This window comes from Bison bison, unplaced genomic scaffold (genome assembly GCF_000754665.1).
Source record: "Bison bison bison isolate TAMUID 2011002044 unplaced genomic scaffold, Bison_UMD1.0 scf7180017864472, whole genome shotgun sequence".
NCBI classification, from domain to species: Eukaryota; Metazoa; Chordata; class Mammalia; order Artiodactyla; family Bovidae; genus Bison; species Bison bison.
Window position 1 is genome coordinate 9432949 of NW_011495033.1, and position 5931 is coordinate 9438879.

Sequence of the window (5931 nt, forward strand, 5' to 3'; positions counted from 1 at the left end):
GAGCCTGTCACCTCCACCGCAGTATCCCTCGGGGCCCATTTCGAGCTTGGCCGAACGGGGGACTAGGAGGTTGCCCTGCAGTCCCCTCTCCGCCGCTGCAGCCTGTCTCTGTAACGTCCCAGCCTCTCACAAAGGGCACGGCAAGCGCACACACACCCAGGACTCTTGCTGGTCAGAGATTCCCTGAGTGTCTGCCCTCGCCCGAGCCTGTTTCCTGTGTCTGCATTGCAAACCTTGGGACTGGAGAGAAGGGGGAGGGGGGTAAGTGTTGCCCTAAGAAAACTTATCATTCTTTTGTTGTTGGGATCTGTTCTGGGGGAGGGTGGGGGGCGGGGGAAGCTTGACTTTGTCTTCATCAATAAACTCTCATTTACACAAAATGAAGTTTGTGCTGTGTACTTTGTTCCCAGAACTAACACTCGAGGACAGAACACAGCGGGCCAGGGGAAGGATGGGGTATTAATAACCACGCTATTAGAACTTGGCTTTTGGCTGCCCGGCCCTCCCGGGGATTTAGCCAGATGAAATGTGGAGATGGGCCTGAGGAAGCATCACACGCCTCAGAGGCTCCTGTCTCCCCGCGCCCGCTGCTGTCCCCACCACCATCACCACTCAGGCATTCGCTGCAGGCAGTGCTCAGAGGAGCCAGTTCATCTTCCCTGGCAGGTCCCCTCCAGGACCCGAGCAGATGGGCCAGGGGCAGCCAGCCACGCAGGCACAGGGGCAGAAGGAGCTCAGCAGAGCTTCTCGTCGGTGTCCTCTTCCCCAGGACGTTTCACTGATCCGTTTATAAAAAGCGTCTCGGATCTGCACTGGAGTCCTGCATGTTCGCAAGTGGATAGAATTAATGCTGCTTTCAATCAAGCTTCCCAAGGAGTTCAGATCGAATCACCTGCATTTGTGTGGCTGGGGACACGCGAGCCAGGTGTGGCCAGGCCGGAGGCCCTGGCCCTGGTTCTGATGAGTGGACAGCCTCTGAAGTCCCCCACAGCCTGGTGTGGGGGAGCGAGGCTGAGGGGTCCCATGCCTAGATGCCCTGAGCCTCAGTCAGTGTAGGGAAGGTGCACAGGGCTGCGCACAGAAACTGCTTCTACTACGTGGATGTTCAGACACCATGAAAACTATTTTTTGGCAGCTAGGAACTCTTGGGCTGTCACCACGTGCTGGCTAGTTGGCCTGAGTTCTAACTGGAATAACTCTGGCAGGGAAGTGGGGTCAGGATGGTCTTTGTGGAGGTTCAGAGTCAGAGATGAGGGACAGGCCTTACTGAGATCTGATTGGATTCACCAGCTAAGAATGTCAGTTTTGGCCAAGAAAATCCTTAGGGCAGAAGCTCTTAACTCTTGGGTGCACATTGATCACACCCCAGAGCTTTCATGAAAGGCTGACAATTCTTACCAGTTGGGTAGGGCCTGGGACAACCTGCATTTCAAAACATTCCCCAAGTGTTTCTAAAAGTGCAGAGTTGAGACTCCCTGCCAGAGAAAGACACCTGTTTGCCTACTGCCTCGTCTGGAGTAACGGGATTCTTGTGGCAGCTGAAAAATAGCAGAGCACTCTGATGCACAAGATGCCTGCCTGTCCCGTGAGTTGGGAGTGTTATCCCCATTTTTCAGGTGAGAGGAGGTGAAGCCACATCTTTTGACTCCCTCTGTCTTTATTGCTTCACTGCAGCTTCCCTTCATCCCACTCCTCTGAGCCACCAGGCCAAGGGCCAGCCTTGCTAAGCCCCTGCATCCCAGTGCGGTTCAGTCTCCAGAAGCAGGGCACACTGGCGAGAGACCTCCACCTGAGGGCGCCTGAGATCCTCCTCCCCCTACCGATCGCCAAGTTAGGAAACCCGGAGCTCTCAGGTGCATCGCTTCTGAGGCCACAGAAGAGCTGAGGACTCCGGGTTGGAGCCTTCCTACTCCCACCCCAGGCATTGATGCTTTTTCTGGTTTTGCTTGGACCCAGATTTCTTTTCCCTGCCACCCCCAGCTCCAGGAGGCAAGAGAGCCTGTTTATTTTAATACCTGGTGTGGCACTTGGGAAAGATCACACCTCCCCCGTTGTTACCCATTTCTATCTCCTGAACACTAATCCTAGAATCCCCACCAGCCCCCAGACATGTTATTAGCAACAAGGATGTTTCTTGAAAAGTTTCCGAGTTGGCTCCAAACTTGCTATCTCAGTTTCTCATTTAGCTTTTGCCCTGCCGTTCTTGATGCTGCCAACAAGGGGAAGGCTAATTCAGGGATTGTTTAGACCCAGATGGACTTAATTTCCAGAAGTATCCTTTTGAGACAGGACTGCCCCAACACTCTCGGACTGAGAGAACTCCACTCCCCACCTTCTCCCACTGGGTAGGTGTTAGAGGAGAATGTGCAAGTCTAGCCTGTGGGTTCCCCTCTCTTGATTCATTCACTCTCCACTTAACTGTTAAAGGCCCCAGGATCTGGCCAGACAGCCTCTGAAAGCCAGTGGGATCCTCGGCTCTGAGGGAGCAAGGGCGGAGTCCCAGGTTCAGGTCTTTGTCCTCTGGGCTTGAGATGCTGTAGGTGGGTTCACGCATCCTATCCCTTGGAGTCTTAGGTGTGTACCTCAGGCGTCCTCAGCTGAACCGGAGCCACAGACTATGGACAGAGCCTCTCGGGTTTTTTTCACCAAGGTAATCCTAACCATAGAAAAGTGAACAGGCTCCAAGGAGCATACAATCCTTAGCCCAAAGTGACTCAGTGAACCAAAATGACTTAACCAACCAAATCTTAAATTCAGGCAAATTTTGCATTTTATATTAATTGAATGGGTTGGGATTTAAGATATAATGCTTTAGGGACTTCTCTGGCCATCCAGTGATTAAGACTCCATGCTCCCACTGCATGGGGCATGGGTTCAATTCCTAGACAGGGAACTAAGATCTTGCATCCTGCGTGGTAAAAAAAACTCTCTCTCTCTCTCTCTCTCTCTCTCTATATATATATATATATGTATATATGTTGTTTAGTCACTCAATCATGTCTGATTCTTTGCGACCCCAAGGACTGTAGCACACCAGACTTCCCTGTCCATCACCAACTCCCCGAGCTTGCTCAAACTCATGTCCATTGAGTCGGTGATGCCATCCAACCATCTCGTCCTCTGTCGTCCCCTTCTCGTCCTGCCCTCAGTCTTTCCCAGCATCAGGGTCTTTTCCAGTGAGTCAGTTCTTCGCATCAGGTGGCCAAAGTGCTGGAGCTTCAGCTTCAGCATCAGTCCTTCCCATGAATATTCAGGACTGATTTCCTTTAGGATGGACTAGTTGGATCTTCTTGCAGTCCAAGGGACTCTCAAGAGTCTTCTCCAACACCACAGTTCAAAAGCATCAATTCTTCGGCATTCAGCTTTCTTTATAGTCCAACTCTCACATCTATACGTGACTACTGGAAAAACCATAGCCTTAACTAGATGGACCTTTGTTGGCAAAGTAATGTCTCTGCTTTTTAATATTGCTGTCTAGATTGGTCATAACTTTTCTTTCAAGGAGTAAACGTCTTTTAATTTCATGGCTGTAGTAGTCACCATGTGCAGTGACTTTGGAGCCCCCCAAAAATAAAGTCTGACACTGTTTCCACTGTTTTTCCATTTGCCATGAAGTGATGGGACCGGATGCCATGATCTTTTTTTTCTGAATGTTGAGCTTTAACTTTTCCACTCTCCTCTTTCACTTTCATCAAGAGGCTCTTTAGTTCTTCACTTTGTGCCATAAGGGTGGTGTCATCTGCATATCCCAGCAATCTTGATTCCAGGTTTCATATAAAGCAATCCATACATTGTTTTAAATGACTTACCACTGCAAGCCAGTGTGAGGCCCTGTAATGAACCTGTGGCTCTGTGTTCCCCTAGGGGAGCTAAATTGAGAATTCTGAGAAGCCTGGCTGCAAAGTGTGTGTGAGCATTGAATGATTTTTTTTTTTCTAGGTTTCCTTGGGCTGAAACAGAACTAGAATGGACTTGGGGGAGTAGACAAATTCTGAGATCCTTGGGCAGAGTAAGGATGAAATATTTTCAGAAATGGTGGGGGGACTGGTGGTGCCCTGGATGATTTAATCAAATTAAGAGTCTATTGGTTGACCCCATTGCAATCCCGTAGGGCCCGGAAACCTGATGTCACCAGAACAAAAGTGGCGTTGGAGGAGGGGGTCCCTGCTCTTCTGGCCCCTGAATTTGCTTCTAGCTGCTGCCCTGACCCCTCTCAAAACCTTACCCCAGCACCTGGGAGCCATCCTAGCATAAACAGAAATGCTTTCCCAGGGGGTTGTTCAGCCTCCTTTTTGGTGGCTGTGTCTGTAAAAACAAAAGAAAAACAAAAGGTCACACAGTGAGACTCCATGCCAGGCACTGCATTGTAGACTGTACACACCACAGGCTCATTTGTGCCTTGGGGACAACGCCACTTTATAAATAAGGCATAGAGTTCAGAGAGGTCAAGTAATTGGCCTTCAGTCTCAGAGTAAGTGGTAGGGCCAGGATCTAAATCTAGATCTGCTTGATCTGAAGCCCAGGCTTGTAACCACTGTGCTGTCTGTCTGGACAGAAGAGGGAAAGGCAGCAACAGGGAGGGTGCTCAGCCCTCAGGGAGGAAGAAAACGGTTCTTGGCGGAAGCTGGGGCCCACGTGAATACCAGAAAGTATAGAAAGTCACACAGTGGGAGATGTTGGGTCCGAGGGTAAAAACACTTGAGAGATTTCTCCCAGCTTCTTCCTCCTCCCTGCACCTGCATTGCTGACCAGGTTGCTGGCCTGCTACAAAACTGCTCCATGCACCCCAGTCAGACAGGTCTAGGTCCAAACTCCTTACCAGGCAACCAAGGCCTTTGTGACTTCACGTCAACCAGCCTCTCAGCCTCCTCTTCTATTTCCAGCCCCCTCTGTCTGGTTCCTGTACTGCCTTCTCCAAGCCCTGGAATCGCCCCCAGATTCTCTGATCTGAAGCCTTCCTTGTCCATGCCCTCCCCACCCTGGCACTCCAGTTCTACTTCTTTCAAGGCTCCTTCCTTGAATGTTGCCACTCTTCTCATTGCTTGGCCGGTTCCCTCTACCCTGCCCTCGGGACCTTGACTTTGCACACAGGGCACACACGAGCGCCTTGTGTCTGCCTCTGGTCTCAGGGTTAAACTGTGAGCATCAGCCAAGTTCCTCAGTGGCTGCCCTGCTACAGACTCCCAATCTTTGATTCCGCATTTTACACTTCAGTAAGAACAGTCCACTCAGCCTCTCTCGGCCTCAACTATCTCACCTGTAAAACGGAGGAAACAGAATCTACCTCGTAGTATTGGGAGGGTCAACTTGGAAGACACAGGCAAAGGTGGGAGCCCACGGTCTGGCACATAGTACCTGATCTTAATTGTTAGCTGCCTATGATCAATGACCCTGACCACGATTTCTTTAGAATAAATATACAGGCGATTCTGCCCTGGACGCGGGCAAACGCTGGCATCTCCTCGTCTGGAGAGGAGAGCGGAGCAGTCGTTTCAGGGCATGGAGGTCATGCATTGGCTGCGGATGAGCTTTGCTTCGCTGGCCTCTCCGCTGTTCTCTCACTGAGGCAGTGAAGGGTGAAAGTGACCACCCTTGGCGGTGACTATCCTGCGGGGTGGAAGAGAGAAGGCTCGACGTCCTCTAGCACGCGGTGGGCGCCCATCCATAACAGAACAGGGAAGGGTTACAGGAGACCTAAACCTGAGGTGTGTGGTGGGGGTGGGACGGTGGGGTGGGGCGGGATATGGAGAGAAGCAAGAGAAAGCAAGAGTCTTTAGGGCTTCTCCAGTCCCCTTCTTCCGCCCCTCCAGGTTGGAGTTAAACACATCGCAGGGAGAGTCAGAAGGGGTGAAGGTCGAGGCTCGGGATGGAAGAATTGGTCCCGGGCCGCCCGGGTGCAGACGGCGGGCTCAGGGACCCAGCGGAAGGCCG